At 37.7% G+C, this 17,777-nt stretch overlaps 1 long non-coding RNA gene across 2 annotated transcripts in view; it reads right to left on the reverse strand.

The window, feature by feature from the left end:
• LOC144336470 (uncharacterized) overlaps positions 1–17,777 on the reverse strand; it is a 415,262-nt gene that overhangs the window by 369,061 nt on the left and 28,424 nt on the right. The window contains exon 1 of one of the 2 annotated variants that reach the window (XR_013408314.1): positions 814–1,017. The exons of the other annotated variant lie outside the window; for it this stretch is intronic. This is a non-coding gene — a long non-coding RNA (uncharacterized LOC144336470). Of the gene's footprint in view, positions 1–813; positions 1,018–17,777 lie in introns of those variants that run through there. 2 annotated transcript variants of the gene reach the window in all.

Consider the following 17,777-nt stretch of genomic DNA (forward strand, 5'->3'; position numbering starts at 1 on the left):
ATTTGTACAAATACATACATACACATATAAAACATATATAAAATTATTTGCTGTTCCACATGTATGTGCACACATATATATTATACATACACACAGAGACAGATGGGAATTTTTTACTTATATCATATACTACATATACAATATTATATTTGTTAATAAATATCATATGCACATACGAAGATTTTTATTCACATTTTATGGAGAAAGCCATATGTACAGAAAAAAGCAGGAGAATACTGTGTCAGAATTTATCCCCTTTGATAAGAATGATATGAATAAAAGGTAGGCAGTACCTGGTGACTCACACCTATAATGCCAGCACTTTGGGAGAGTGAGGCGGGCGGATTGCCTGAGCTCAGGAGTTCGAGCCCATCCTGGGCAACATAGTGAAACCCCATCTCTACTAAAATACTAAAAATTATCTAGGAGTGGTGGCACACGCCTGTAATCCCAGCTACCGGGGAGGCTGAGGCATGAGAATCTCTTGAGCCCCAGAGACGGAAGGTGCAGTGAGCCGAGATCGTACCACTACACTTCAGCCTGGGCTACAGATTAAGACTCCATCTCAAAAATAAATAAATAAATAAAAACAAATTATTTTATATATATACACACACACATGCATAGCAGCACATTTATGTCTGTGTGTGCATGTGTATATAAATATATACACAGAGGGCTACACATCAAAAGCTTACTACCAGAGAAGCAGGGCTGAAAGAAAGAACAGAAGCCCAAAAGCCAGTCCTCACTCCCTCACCCTCCATTTTCCTTCCTTCCAATGTACCGACTGGAAAGTCAAAAGTAACTTACCAAGCCTGGCCTGCAGTTGTCTATGCCCATGTAATCAAGTTCTAGTCAATGAGGCAAAGGGAAAGTCGGCTACAGGAATTCTGAGAAATCTTTTGGCTTCAGGATAAAAGAGACAGAAACAGCTGGCTCTGCTTTTCCTCCTCCTTTTCTGCCCTACACTGAAATATGATTCTTGGAACTTCAGCAATTACATTGTAGCCACAAAAAAATGCTAAGGGATCACCTCTGCACTAGCGCTATGACCAAGGCTGGCCACTGCTTACCAGAAGGCTTCCGGGTATAGGAGGAAAATAAATTCCTATTTGTCACTATTAGTAGGAGTTCATTTTGTGCTACTAGAACAGAACACCTGAGACTGGGTAATTTTTAAAGAACAGAAATTTGTTCTCCCACTCTTCTGGAAGCTGGGAAGCCAAGATCAAGCTCCCAGCATCTGGCGTGGGTCTTCTCACTGCATCCTCACATGACAGAAGGTGTAAGGGCAAGAAAAAGATGAACACGGTCCTCACATGTTAGAGAAGGAAAAGAGAGGGCAAACCTACTCCTACCAGCCATCTTCCTAGCGCTATTAATACCTTCATGAGAGCACAGCCCTCAGGACTTAAACACCTCCCCAAACACCCCACTTTCCAACACAGTTGCATTGGGGGTTAAGTTTCCAATACACGAATTTTGGAAAGGAACACATTCAAATCTTGGCAGTAGGCTTTTCTCTTACTGACATTTCCAAGCATGCCTAATGATTTAAAAAGGGACTTTTTTCTTCATTGCTTAAGTTGCTAAAATAAACATGTATTATTATTGTAATTTTTAAAAATGATTTTTAAGGAGAAAAATAAAGATAAAAGAAAAGAGCAGCAATTAGAGCAAAAAAGAAACTTTTAGAAAGATATATTTATCTTGTGTCATTGTACTCTAAAAATTGTACTTATTTTAACAAAAACATCTTCACTCACTAGTTTGTGTGCCCTTTGTTAAGTAACCCTAAGAAGCATTTAAGATACACTTTCCTTATCTGATAATCAAGCTTTGAGTCCTTTACTAAATCACCAAAAGAGATATCAAGGTTAGTGTTAATAAAAAATAGGTATTTATTGTCAAGTGTATATGAAAACACTCTACTGTAATTATTCTTTCATCAACACTGAAAATCTTTTAAAAAAGTAAATACAAGAGCTATTCAAGAAACTTCATCTACACAGAATTAGAAAACTTTTTTCTCCAAACCTAATGGAACATACTCCACAGATAAAAAATCGTTTTTCTGGTTTGAATTTGAGGCTATGGCAAATCAAATACTTGCTTATCACAACAATGGCTTAAAACATAAAGATAAGAAACCAGTAAGGATAACATTTCAGTGCCTGTATAACAAATTAAAAATAAAATATTCCAAGAAAATACAGCACTATAAAGAAGATGTCAAGGTGAGAAGGTCTGGGAGGGAGAAGGGAATGGGTTATGTAGAGAAAGTCTAAATACAGACAACACCTAAACCAAAGAATGGCAGAGATAAGGCAACAAAGAAGTTTAGATGCTATCTGCAAAGATGCCCAAGGTATGTGGCAAAGTGCAAAATAAATAGCACACGTATCAAGTCTGTTTTGATACCAGCAAGGAAACTACTTTTATTAGTAAGAACTATACGCCTATCTTGTTTTATATGTCTTACTTGTTATATATAATAACTATATTAGCTTAGGATTGGGATGATTTTCCTCTCTCCTGTACAGGGATTTTCAATTTCATTTCTATTTTAACTTTTTTTTTTCTTTTTTTCTGAGATGGAGTCTTGCTCTGTCGCCCAGGCTGGAGTATAGCGGTACAGTCTTGGCTCACTGTAACCTTCATCTCCCGGGTTCAAGTGATTCTCATGCCTCAGCTTCCCAAGTAGCTGGGACGACATGTGTACACAACCACGCCCAGCTAATTTATTTATTATTTATTTTTGTATTTTTAGTAGAGATGGGGTTTCACCATATTGGCCGGATTGCTCATGAACTCCTGACCTCAATTGATCCACAGGCCTTGGCCTCCCAAAGTGCTGGGATTATAGGCGTGAGCCACTGCTCACAGCCCTAACAATGCTTTTAACATAAATTTCACTGTAAATTACTTAGCAAGCAGCCTATCAGCAAAAATTGTGAAAGACTGGGGTAAAAAAGATACTGTGTGTCTTGTCTAGCATACTTGATGCTGTAGGGACCCACTCCTTTAATTGTCTTTGAGCTACTTAACAAACCTGTAATTTGTGGAAAACTATTAATTATGCAAGCTTGCCCTTATAATGCAAATAAATTTTGTCCTGCAAAATGCTGTTCATTATCACTGTATGGATACTGAACAGGGTTGCATCTATTTGTAAATTCACTTTAGCTTTTTTTTTCTCCCAATATATGAGTGAATTGAATTGTCATTTGAACTTATTACAACATCTTGTAACTTCCATCATTAATTAATGAATTTAAACATAATATCTGACGTGTGATTATTAAAAATAAATTCCTTAGAGTAGTGAAAAAACAGATGAATGAATAATGAATGTTAACTTTTTTGAGAGTCAGAGAATGCCTGCTGCATAATTAGTCAGCTGCAGATTTTGGATTTTGAGAATGTCTCTTGCCTTTGAAATTCTCTGTGTAACTTCAGCTGTTAACAATCTCAGTGGGTCTTCTCCTTTAATTCAAATATTCATCTTTAAAGAGAAAGAAGAGTCCCTTTACTTTGTTTCTGTAAGTTTATGTGAACGGCTTCCTTGCTGTTAACATTCCCAGATATCAGTGCTGGGATTTGCTTTACCTTGTTAGATACTTAGTCTCGCTGCTGACATTCATGTCTTCTCTCTGCTTCTAACTACCAGGCTATCCAGTCTAAGCTGACAGACCTAACCAAAGTGGCAGCGACCAAGGTTACGTTAACCCCCTCAGCTTGAGTAAACTTTAAGGAGGTTTCTTCCTGACTATAGGCCCCTAACCTCCTTATTGTTGGAGCAGTAACTTTAGAAAACTTGCCATTGTAGATCCTTTCTCTGCCCCTTGGAGATGAAAATCTTCTGGCCTCTTCACAGTTTTGAAATTCAGTGAAGTTTGTATTGCACAAGGACCTGACAGCCACCTCTTTAAAATGCAATCAAGAATGATAGTTCCACTGTCTTCTCAGCCTCGGTGGAGAGAAATCTAACCTCAATAATGAGCACCAATTAGCCAACACAGATGGCCTAGTAACATTGACCAGCCTCTCCCCTAAGATTTCCATAGTACTTTTCCACTCGCTCACCCTAAAAACCCTCTTGTCTTTTGTTACAAGAGAGTTGAGTTCAATCCCTCTCCCCTATTGTAATAGTCCCTCTGCCCCCCAAAATAAATAAATAAATAAATAAATAAGTGTTCCTTTTCTTCTAAACTCAGTCTGGTGCAATTTCCCTTTGACAATAGTAGGTGCTGGAGTGTTGATTGCCACCTTTCACTTAGCAGTGAATAAGCAAATGCTTTAGCTCTCCCACTCCAAGTGTTCTCTCTTATCTGCTGTGAGCTCTTTCTCTCTCAAATCTTTTCTCTCTCCCCCCAGCTCTCTTATTCTCTCTCTCCCTTACTCCCTTCTCCCTCTTTCAGTCTCTCTCTCTTTTCCTCATTAGAAATTTGTTTTCTTTAGCTGGATTTAAATTCTATTTGAAGAGTAATTATTCACCGTCTCCACCCTCTCAGATGTCTTTAATTATGGCTTACATGTAGATTTTACATACAATATATTGTCCCTTTATTATGTTTTATAAAAATCTAAAATATTTACGGACACTACTCCTTAAAATTAAGCTGCTTTTTAAATAGGGGCATAATAAAGACACTAAACCAGCATTTTTCTTAGCTCCTACCCAGATGCTCTAAAATTCCTCACCAGAGATCCAGCACATCCCAGAGAGCATTTCCTATGGGTTTTTCTCACAACTTTTTCTCTATCTCTTAAGCTGTGTAGTAAAATCAGTAGGCCTGACCTTAGCATTGTCAGCAGAGGTGCAAGAGAGCTTGTATTCAAGCTTAGGGCCAATATTACGTTTAGAATGACAATTTACTAATATACCTTACATCAAAACAAAACATTTTAAAGAATAAATCAGAAAATAATTCCATTTTCAGATTTAAGTCATAAAATCAGTGTCAAGAATAACATCAATATTGTTTTTCTTACTAGATGCTTTGAATTTATAAAAGCCAACTAAACAATGGTTCAAGGAATTGTTTAAGGTTTGATTCCATAAACAATCACCTGGAGACTTGTTAAAAGTGTAGGTCTTGGGGATTCATTGCCCCTGGAGACTGACCGGGATAGGAATCCCTGGCAAGTCAGCTGAGAATCTGCACCCTTTACATGCACCCAAGATGATTCTTAGGCTCACAGGTATTTGAGAACCTCAGCCTTGGGTCACTACATACTGGCGTAAGAGTCTGGTTTTACTCAAGACCCAAGTATGAGAGACAGAGCATAATAGGCTCTGTGGAAACACCAGGTGCATTCCAAAAGAATGGTTTTTTTATTTGGTTCCACAACTAAAATATTGAAGCAGGGGCTCTTTTTTATTCTAATGCACCAAGAAAAAACAAATTAAAAAATCAAAGAAACAAAACAGAACAGAAACATGGAAAAATGTACGTCAATTTATGTTAAATATGGCCTCACAAATTTGTGAACAAAGAATGGTATTTAAAATGCTATTGACAACTTGATACACATGAGGAATAAATAAAATTGCTATTTCTACCGCAGCCTTACATAAGAATAACTTCCAGACTTATTAAATATTTCAAAGCTGAAGACAAAACTATAAAAGTACTAGTGATAACTCTAGGCTAATGTTTAAATGACATAGAGTAGGAAAACATAACCAGGAAAAGACATCATAAAGAAAGACATTGTAGGCCAGGCACGGTGATTCAGGTCTGTAATCCCAGAACTTTGGGAGGCCGAGGTGAGCAGGTCAACTGAGGTCAGGAGTTCGAGACCAGCCTGGCCAACATACTGAAACCCCCATCTCCACTAAAACTACAAAAATATTAACCGGGTGTGGTGGTGGACACCTGTAATCCTAGCTACTCAGGAGGCCGAGGGAGGAGAATTGCTTGAGCCTGGGAGGTGGAAGTTGCCTGGGAGCTGAGATTGTGCCATTGCACTCCAGCCTGGGTGACAAGACCAAGACTCTGTCTCAAAAAAAGACATCATAGAAAAACTTTTGACCACCCATGCACATTTTATACGACTGAAATGCAGCAATAATCAGATACATACATAAGAAACAGCAAACACACTATAAAGATTAAAACAAATAGAAATTGGGAAAAACAAGTTCTTGCAAAACATTGTTAATGTTCTTGCTATCTATCCCCATTTTAAGATGTTCGTGTTTTCAAGGCCAAGAAGAACAACTGAGGCAGTATTTTTCTACACCTGTCAACCATCCAAGAACACAAATCACAAAAGGGACAAACTTAGTTCCAGAGTTTTCTCCCATGCAGCTATGTCCTCCAAGTCGAACAGGTGAGGCAGCTTGGATACATAAAGCATTTAATTATTACGTGGATTAAGCAAGACCTTAAGAAAGTTGAAGAAACTCCAAAATATATAGCTTAGTATAGTACCTTTTATTTTCAACTTCAACTGTTTCCCACCTCAAAACTCTGTGAATCACCTTCTCAGGGTAGAGCTATGTACGTGTACTTAACATTTACTTTATTTCCATGTTATCACCATCACCATGAGGATGAAACCAAATGACCAGAACAGCCAGACTGGAGGTTTCACAATCTAATCCCATGGAAACTTGTTCCCACTTAACTGAAATCCTGTTACGTCCTTTGCTTATCTGCAAACTTAGTTGCGTCTTAATCTTTATCTCTTTTCTGTCAGCCAATTATTCTTCCTCCTTATCTTTCTGACCAGGAAAATTTCAGCACAAACCTTAAACCCCCCAAGTATTTATGTCAGTATGATCTCTGCCAAACTATTTACAAGACATTTTCAAATTCAATTATAATTTATGATACAATAGTCCCTATATATTTGACCACATATGACACCAGCTCTTTTATAACTATTTTAATTTATTTCACTACATCCTGACAATCCAAGTGTTAATATCATTAATAAAAAAGGTTCTTACTATAAAAAAGTACAAACAACACTATAAAATTGAGTTCAGGAGATAAATGTGCAGTTCACAGAAAAAGAATGATCATATTTAATGAATACACAATTTTCATGTCCTTGCTAACCAAGAAAATAAAAACAACTATGATTAAATGTTTGTCACTATTAAATTAGCATTAATTTACACAAAGTTCTTAATTTTTGTAACTAAAAAATATCCCTTTTCAAAAGCATGTATATGACTGCCATATAAATAAAACAAAAATCAACGTTAGATCTGATAGGGGAGTTTTGGTTCAGAGCCCATCTCCCTCATCTCAGTGTCCTGAAAACCTCCATCTTAGTCCTGCAAGGTCCTTTCAGGGGAGCCCTCCTGCAGTAATCTGTACGAAAGTTATCGTACGCAAGTATGGGGTTACAAAACCTCATACTCTGGAAAGCCTGAGGAATGGGTACTCCTGCACATCATTAATGATACATAAATGTTATGATTTTTCTGACAGGCATTTGAAAAAGCATGTTGTCTTTTATTTAGGGCTGTTATAGACTATCTGTGTTCCCCCAAAATTCATGTTGATGCCCTGAACCCCAATGTGATGGTATTTGAAGGTGGGGCCTTTGGAAGGTAATTGGGTTCATTAGGGTAGGGTACCCATAACCGTGTTAGTGTCCTTATAAGAAGAGGAAGAGAGACCAGAGTTCTCTCTCTCAGTTATGTGAAGATACAGTGAGAAGGCAGCTGTCTGGGAGCCAGGAAGCTGGCCCTAACCAGGAATCAAATCTGCTGGTGACGTGATCTTGAACTTCTCAGCCTCCAGAACCATAAGAAATAAATGGGTTTTTTTGTTTGTTTGTTCAAATAACCTAGCTTACAATATTTTGTTATAGGAGCCCAAGTTGACTAAGACAACGTCCCTACAGTAAAGAAATAACATGAAAATGACTTGGAATAGTTAACAAAATATTAGTTATATTAGAAAAAAACTGGAAATATTTCATTAAAGGCATTTAAAAATAGGGAATAAGTCTTTAGGTTAAACAAAATTATTAAATACTTATGCAATGGAACTTTGTGACAATTAACAATGAAAGTATCTATTTACATAACATGAAATTTTATTTACAACATACTGAGTAAAAGTTGTTTAAAAGAATATAGGCATGATCCTCAAATTGTTTGAACATATACATATTTAAGACAGAGAAAAAGGAAGGGAAGAAATGAAAAAGGAAGGGAGGGAAGAAGCCAAAAATTCTACAAAAAAAAAATTTAAATCAAATTATTTTAAAATTATCTTTAAGAAGCAATTGCACAGATTCTATATTAGTTGATCATTTTTCCAAATTTTTACGTATCTGGATTTCCTACATTTTTCTTTCTTTCTTTCACAGGAACAAAATGAATAAAGTATTAAATAAAATCTAATAAACAAATAACAAATTAAGGGAAAATGCAATACATACGATAATCAGTTTGCCCCTTTTCTTATATAAATACCATACAATATTTCTTAAAAGAAACACTGAAAGAGAAATAGCATGTGAACACAACTATCGAAAGAAATATAAATGAGTAACACAAATGTGAAAATCATTAACCTTGTAATAGTAAAAGGAAAATCAAAATTAACATAATAAAATAGCGTTTTCCATAAGAGTAATAGCTCACATTTTTTGGCAGTTGGCTCTGTGTCAGGTCCTGTTCTACATGTTTTACATAAACGACCTCATTTACTCCTTGCAACTACTAAGTGCATAGATCTTATATTCACCATGCCCATGTTGCAGACAAGGAAACAGGAAATGAGGGAGATGATGGACTGTCCAAAAGCATGGAGGTTGCAGGGCTGAGATTTAAATACAGCAGTGCCCAGCCCCAGGGCCAGCCTCAGCCTCACAGGGCAAGCTCTCTCATACCAAACTTCCAGAAAATACCATTGAGCACACCCAGTGTCGTTCAAGGTTCCAGGAAAGGGAGAACTGTCAAAACACTCCTGGATTTAGTGGAAAGAATTTACATTTTTCTGGAGATCAATTTAGTCTTAGGGATTAAGAGCATTTAGAAGTGCCCATAAAATCAGAATTCCCAAGTCCTGGAAGTATTCTCAAGAAATAAACACCGATCTACACCAAATTTTATGTAAAAAGGTTCTTTCTGTTTTATTATTTTTCTATTTTATTACTTAAAAAAAATAGGAAGAGTGTGAATATGTACACAGTAGATGAATGGGTGAAAAAAAATGAAGCTGTTTATGATTATTAAAAATATACTCTTGCTGTTGGTCAAAGAGTACAAACTTGCAGTTTTACAATGAATAAGTTCTGATGACCTAATGCATAGTATAGTGAATACAGCTAATAATGTATTTTATGCTTCAACAAAAAGAGAATATAAATCTTTGCAGAGGAAAACATGAAATCCCTTGAAATCTTACAATTCATATATGAAAGATCCATGATTGAAGTTTTCCCAAACTGGTAACAATTCTATCAATTTATTTGATGTTACAAATAATAAGTTGTGAAATTATCAAAATTATCTCTCTCTCTCTCTCTCTCTCTATATATATATATATATAATTTCTGATCCATCAAAAAGAAAAAAATACTCTCAACTGTATTTGGGGAATTAAGGAAATGCTAATAATAAATTGCAATGAGAAAAGTTCAAATTAAAAATCTATATGTTTAATATAATTCCATATTTGCTTTTAAAATATTGCACATATACTTATTTGTGTATAGTCTCATTTTATATATTTTATATATTATATAATATTAAACGTATACCTTTAATAGGTAAACATACATATTTTTATAGTTTCATATTTTATGTATATTAATAAATAGGTGTAAATATACTTGTGATTGACAAGATAATATACAAAAAAAATTAAGAGAACACTGATGGGGCATTAAAATTACAAATTTTTAAAATTACTTTTCTGTAGGCTCAAAACTTTCCATAATAAGCATACACTTCTTCTGTGATGGAAACCGTAAAGAGGAGCTGAAAACCAAGAGGACAGAATGGAAAGTCACCTTTCTCTTGGTACCTCCAAGCCTCCAACCGCATCACATCATCCACCGGCCTCAGGCCAAAAGGGGATCTGCAAAGTGTGCAAGTGACAAATGACAAGCCATAGCATGCAGCACTAGCATCTTGCCTCCTACATCAGCAAAGAAGCAAAATATCACTGCTGCTTCCTTCCAAATCACATGCAAAAGATGAAGAACAAGGTGGCCCATATTAACCCAGGACTTTGAGACACGGAATTTTGGAAAACGTACTTTTAGCTTAACTAAGTTGACACAAGACAAATCCACTACATGGACCAATGTTTGTCTCCTTAACTCCACGGATTCCTCCCCCTAAAAAAGAGCATCAACGGACCTGTGAGTGAGAAGGTGGAAGCACCACCTCAACTTGTAAAAGTCCTTCCCTTGACATGTAGAATAAAAGTCCCTGCTAACTTCTGAGAGCGTGGTTTTCTTAGCCAGCTCCATTTCCCATACTCTCAAGTATAGCAAAAATTCTTTCCCTGACATATGTAAAATAAACTGTGCACTCTGCTTTACTTCTGAAAATTCAGTTAAGAAAATCAAACTATTTCTCTCACTCTAAGCAGTAAAAGAGACTCTTAGCAATTTTACTTGGCGGCAGGAGAATATTTATCAGATATGAAGCCCAATTACAACTTCGCAACTTTTTCCACAGATCTTCTATTGAAAGAAAGAAAGAAAGAGAGAGAGAGAGAGAGAGAAAGAAAGGAAAGAAAAGGAAAGGGGAAAGGAAAGGAGGAAGAAAAGGGGAAAGGAAGGGAGGGAGGGAGGAAGGGAGGGAGGGAGAAGGAAGGAAGGAAGGAAGGAAGGAGAGAGAATAAAGAGAGAAATAACATTAATTAGTGATTAGCATTCATTGTTGAACTATAAGGTATGAGTTATGGTGTCCAGCATAAGGCATTTTATGGCTACTTGGTGTCAGTCTAGAATCCATGAGCAAGTGGCTTCAAGAAATAATTATTTAGCTCCAGGCCAGAGTGAGATGTGACAGCTGTCACATTTTAAGTGCCTCTCTGGTCTTAACAATTCAAAGAAACTTGCATTTCGCAGACAGTTTCTTTTCTTTCTCGGTTGCTTCTGGAATGTGGAGCACTTCTGTGAAGTGCATCATGATAATGTTATTTTGATAAATCAATGAGAATTCCTATCAAAAAGACAATTTAAAAAATAATGTTTGTGGTCACCAGAGAAAAGTGTCAAATTAAGGAAAAGCAATTTTTAAATTTAAGCTAAAGTTTCTATCACCACTTAAATAGACTCTCTCCTAATGCAATGCCATTTTTCCTATATTCCTATGTTTACGACATGCTTACAAATTACCCTATATGACAGGCTTATAAATTTCACTCTGAGCTCTGTGAGTGGGCTAATGGATCAATGCCATTAGCCAGAAGGAAAGTGAGCAAAAGAGCAAATGTGCATGACCTTACAGAGAAAATCGCTTTAATTCTCATTCTGAGGTAATTGGTCTTGGTTGCTGTATTTCATTATGTAGATGCATTTGAAAATAAAGGACATGGTTCTTTAAGATTTAGAGATTGGATTAGGATTACTCTGTAAAGTCTTTGGTGATGAAAATTTTGCTGTTTTATGTACTTAAACTAAAGCTGCTAGATTGTTTCATCCTCCTCAAAGCCCATTACTGCACCCCAAAAGCATTTCCTTCACCAATGCCAAGCCCAAGTTGTGCAAATCTCTGAAAGTTCTGATTCTAAACAAAGAGTTGTCATATAATCCCTAGCACGGCAATGGTTTTCATAGGGACATTGTGACTGGTGTCTTGTTCTGTGCCACTTTCCCTGATTCAAATGCATACATATTGAGCTTAGACAAAGATCAAATGCAAGCAACAAGAGGCTCAATAAATGCTCAGTTTACTACCTAGTATCAATGGCACTAGGCACTGATTAATGGTACTACATTTCTCTCCTCAGCAGCCCCAAATTCTTAGACTCACAATCTATACATACTGGGATATTTCAGAGAAAGCACCAGTATTATGTGTATTTATGGGAGTAAAATTCAAGACATTTCCTTGTAGAATAACCAGGTAGAACTTGAAGTTTAACCTAGCTTCAACTGATACACAATTGAAAAAAAAAAACAACTATAACCCTTCCTAAGAGAGGAAACATGACTTTGGTCAGATGTGCTTACCTAGCTTAAGGCCCCTGCCCTGTTTCTCTTGCTGACACGGGACTCCCTGGACACTGAGAAAAAAGAGCTTGCTTTTGATCAGGCTTTTGGAGCAAGTGGCCCAGGTTGTCTTTCCTACTCTGGCTCCCGGTAAAATCTAGGTACCTCTGTGTATCCATTCAATAGGATGGAGCAGAATGTCTGCATGCCAAATGTGCTACCACAAAAACACATAGAGGTCTATGCTCTGTGCTTCTTTTTCAGTTTTGAGTAGCATGAGCTGCAATAATCTGCCCTTACATGGGAAAGAAAATCCCAACATGCCCCACACTCACTGGATCTTTACAAACTTCACTCCTGTGTCAGAATCCTACATAGTCATTGGATTTATTTTCTACCTTCTAGAGTGCATAGATTAAGACCTCCAACATACATGTTATTTCTTGCCCATAGAGTCTGATTAGCTTAGTAGGATATCATTAACACAATGGACTCATAAGATGTTCTCTAGGATATCCAGATGGTCCAGGTGCCATTGGACTATATCATGAGAGAGGGAAGGAGAGTTAACATCATCCTGGGAGAAGGTGAAATGTATATTGCTAAAAGTTTCCATCTGCATCACCCAAGATCCCCATCTCAAGTTTCAGGGCCATCACCTTATAGGAGCTTGGCTGGGGGTGAGATTTCAACTTTGTCTATAGTTCCTTTACTGTCACAATTAGACCCTGACCATTTTCTCTGCTGTCTACTCAGAAACAGCTGCAAGATATTGGGATTGTTTTAGATGTAATCAAGAAGATTCCTCGGATTTCTCTATTTGCCATAGACTATTGATTAATTATCCTAGGCCTGTAGTTATCTTTCTATAACAAAGAGTCAACGATGTTCAGCAACCATCACCTGAATCTGTAATCTTTAAGCTGCCATTTCTCTCATACTTCTTCAGTGCTGGAGACATTGCATCAGCTGGCACAAACACTCTCTTATGTCCCCATCTGAGTTCACCCCTGGTTCGCCTTTTAATAGCCTCACTTACTACAGCAATTAGTGGATGATCAATACTTTACCATCAGTGCTAGGCTCCTCCTTGCCCCTTTACTGGAAAGTAATTCATTGCCACTTTCCTTTCTTTGAGTCTTCCATCTCTGATTCCAAGTTTCTTTGACTCAGTTCTTGGAAATAAACACTGAGATGGAGAATTCCATGGAGAAGGTTTACTGGAAGATGATTTTTGTGAGATACATCAGTAAAGAAGTAAGAAAGGTAGTACTGGGAAGTAGGAGAAGCCAACTTGCAAGTGTTTTATGAGATAATCCTACAGTAGACACTGGGGCTGGGTTGACATTTCAGAGGTTTCCCAACTTAACCAAAGGGACAGGCCTTTTACCCCCATATGAACTAGTCATTGGTCACAGGTTACCACTGAGAGGAGGCATATTTTAGGGAAAGCAGTGATCAGTGACTGAGGGTAACACCTAGTGAGGGGTTCAGTGCCGACTGGTGAACAGCAGATGAAGGTGAATGTATCAGCCTAGAAGATGTGGTCAGGAAAGGGCACCTAGTATCCACTAATCTTTAGTAAAGGCTATAGGTAAATGGAATATTGAGCAAGATTTCAAGAACAGAGAAGAAGACTTTGAGTTATGCTTAGACTATGCTGCTAAAATGTAACAGGATGGGCCTTAGAGGTGGAAGACTAACAAGGATTCACAGAAACTTGTGCAAGTCTTGAAATTAAGAATTAGATATAGTCACAAATCAGTGGATCTCTTTGTCTCTACAGTCATGACTAGTGTTGCTGGAACAGGCATTTGTTTTTTATGAGATATTGTCAAGATTCTGAAGTCAAATGTCTCAATATACATTAACAGGAAAGAGAAAAGGCCTCTTCATGTGGATTCAGATATTTAGACACTCTTTTGCGAGCTGTAAAACACAGCACAATGTCATGCAGCTCAGAAAAATCAGACCCAGTGAAACCTTGCAGAGGCAACTTTGACTTCACAGAGACCAGAGGGACTCACTGACTTTTCACGGTTAGTGAAACAAATTTGGGAGGATGAATGGAAGAGGGTCACATTGACTGCCTTAGAGAACAAACAGAGGAGCTGGATCCAGAGTCTTCTGTTGAAAATTGGAAGCTAGAATGGCAGCTGGATTCAGCTCCCTCTATGTGGCTTCCTGGGAAACAGGGATATGCAGGTTTCTCATCTCTCATCAGGGAGCTTCCCAGAACAAACTCCTGTAGGGAACTTCATCTATTAGTCATTTAAGATGTGAGCACCCTATTATCTAAAGGAGACATGTAACCTTCTGGGTCCTGGGACTAGGAATGTACATCAGAAATGCCTGTTTTTGTATTGAATGACCGCACATGTAATCTCCAGAATGTGAGGCAGGAAACTGAGTAAGTCTCACCAGAACGGCTCATTAGTCTTGCCCCAAGAAAGTATATGACTTTGCAGAAGACCAAGTCCCTGAAAAGAGGGGCTAAGGAGACAGAGAGACCAGCCAATGACACCTGTTCACCTCCTGGGAACATTAGAGACAGAGAGAGTGAATCCTGGTTTTAGGGATAGAGAACAGAGGTAAAGAACCCAAATTGGAAGTGCTGACTACTTTCCTAGTTTCTTCTGACATCAGAGGGATAGAATTGAGAATGTCCAATTATTCCACAATTCTCCCAGACACACAGAAGTAGAATAAGCAGCCCCAGCCTGACAGCGCCAAGATACGGATGGAGCCCATGAGGAGAGAGCGCTTCCTCTGCATCTGGGCCTGGTGCCAGGAGCATTTGTTGGTCCTCGTCTCACCTTCCATCTGAAGAAATTATATTTTACTGTGGATTTTTCCAAATCTTTATTTCTGTCCAATTTTAAACTGTTTTCTCTTTTCTGGAACTTTTGTTTGACTTATATGAGTTTCTCTGTCTTTGTAGGAAACTTCATCTACTAGTTAAAGATGTGAGCACCCTATTATCTAAAGGAGATATGTTTCATTCCACGTTAGAGCCTTGCCATTATTTTAATCTATTATCTATCTTTAGCATATTTTGTAGAAATTTCACTCTAATTCTTTCATTCACTAATTATCTCTTCAACTCTACTCAGAGTACATCCTGCTTATGCAAAGATTTATTTATATATAAAAATATTTTTCTAGGATTACCAGTTGGTACTTCTCACATCTATCTGTTAGGTCTCCATGTCTGTTTTCTTTTTTAGAACTTCAAGGATCCTAACCATTCTTAAAGCCGTGTTTAGATTACTAAGATTTTTTTTTTTTTTTTTTGGTGAGGGTAAAGTGCATCAGGGTGATGGCTTTTGCTTCATATGTTTTCATTTTTGTCTAATTTTGTTTTTGAGACAGAGTCTCGCTCTGCCACACAGGCTGGAGTGCAGTGGTGCAGTCTCAGCTCACTGCAACTTTGGCCTCCCGGGTTCAAGCAATTCTGCTTCAGCCTCCCAAATAGCCTCTTGAATAGGACTACAGGCATGAGCCACCACACCTGGCTAATTTAGGTATTTTTAGTAGAGACAGGGTTTGGCCATGTTGGCCAGGCTGGTTTTGATCCACCTGCCTCAACCTCCCAAAGTGCTGGGATTATAGGCATGAGTCAACAGTCTGTCTTTTTTTTTTTTTTTTTTTTTTTTTAATGTACTTACTTGGCAGTCACTTCTTAAATGGGTGTGTGTTTTCTTAAAATTAGTTTCTTTCTCTCACTCTGCTTGCCTTTACTCTACCTCTCTGTCCTCCCAAAATCCAAGACCAATGGAGCCAGAAACAGTTATTTTACAGCAGCATGGAGCTCTCATTAAGAAAGATATTTGGATATTACAAATCACTTGGCTGAGCCAAAATGGCTTGACACACATCCCAGCCTGAGAAATTTCTGCTTCTCCTTGCTGACTGTCTCAGATAATTAACTTGATATTAACCACAGTCCTAGAAAATAGCACATACCAGGCTTTTTCCAGCTTCTACCACACACCCTGTTCAAACAGTAGTTTAGGCCTTAGTCTCAGTCCTATATTGGACATTTTTACTAACTATTGTCCTAAAAGAACCTAAACTCCATAAGTTTTTTAAATGCAATGCAGCAATCAAAACTAAAGTAGTAGGTCAGTTGCACTCCAGCTCTGAAAAATGGCAGAAGGGCGAAAATGCCTATGGAACTGGGCAACATGGAAGGTCAGGGCTATACAAGGGCACTGGAGTTTTTTGTTTGTTTTTAACTTTTATTTTTCATTTGGGGGTATATGTGAAGGTTGTAGAGGTAAATTCATATCACAGGGTTTGTTGTACAGATTTCATCACCTGGGTATTAAACTTAGTACCCAATATTTATTTGTTCTGCTCTTTCCCATCTTCCCACCCTCCACCCTCAAGTGAACCCCAGTCTCTGTTGTTTGTTTTCATGCGTTCTCATCATTAGACTTCCACTTATAAATTATAACCTCTTATAAATGGTTTTCTGATTCTGTGTCAGTTTGCTAAGGATTCTTTAATCTCATAAGAAGTATGAATACAAAGAAAAAGGCCAACTGAAGGGGTTCATGTTGCGATCTGAGACATCAGCCTGACGCTGTCCTTGTTTAGTGTAAATTTATCTCTGCAGAAAACAGTGTGCTTAGCAAATCATTTTAGGTACACTGTAAGCAGGTAACTTGCCATTTAACGCAGCACTCACAACAGCGCAATGGGGCGGGTTTTATTGAAGTCGTTTTTCAGTCTAGAAAATTGAATGTAAATAAGATTGCAGTTTGAAAGACAACAACTTACAGTTAGAAAGATATAGATTTGGACTTTAAACCTGGGTCTGATTCCAAAGTTCACGCATTTAAAAACAAGAATAAATGTTAAAAAAATTTCAATATAACCATTTCAAATACACGAAAAATTAGAGAAATCATGTATGAATCCCCCATATACCCAATAGAAAACTTCAACGGTTATCAATACTTAAACTTTTCTTTTGTCTATGCCTTTTTATAAAGATAGTTTATTTTTTTGAGATGGAGTCTCGCTCTGTTGACCAGGCTGGATTGCAGTGGCACAATCTCGGTTCACTGCAAGTTCCGCCTCCCAGGTTCACGTCATTCTCCTGCCTCATCCTCCCAAGTAGCTGGGACTACAGGTGCCCACCACCACTCCCGGCTAAGTTTTCATATTTTTAGTAGAGACGGGGTTTCACCATGTTAGCCAGGATGGTCTTGATCTCCTGACATCATGTTCTACCCACCTCGGCCTCCCAAAGTGCAGGGATTACAGGCGTGAGCCCCCGCGCCCGGCAAAGATAGTTTAAAGAAGTTGTCATATCATTTTAATACTGGGTTTGGTATGCCTCTCTGAAAACTATAGACAACTTCATACATAACCATAATGCCATTATCACAGTTATGGTTTGAACGTTTATGGTGTCCTATCCCCAGAAATTTGTATGTTGAAATTCTAACCCACATGATAATGCTATTAGGAAGTGAGGGCTTTGGTCTCTGACTTCATGAATGGGGTTAACGCCCTTATAAAAGAGACCCTCATTTTATCTACCGTGTGAGGTTACAACAAAACCATGGCCAACTATGAACCAGGAAGAGGGCCCTCACCAGACGTCAAATCTGTGG

The sequence above is a fragment of the Macaca mulatta genome, chromosome 18, assembly GCF_049350105.2.
Source record: "Macaca mulatta isolate MMU2019108-1 chromosome 18, T2T-MMU8v2.0, whole genome shotgun sequence".
NCBI lineage: Eukaryota > Metazoa > Chordata > Mammalia > Primates > Cercopithecidae > Macaca > Macaca mulatta.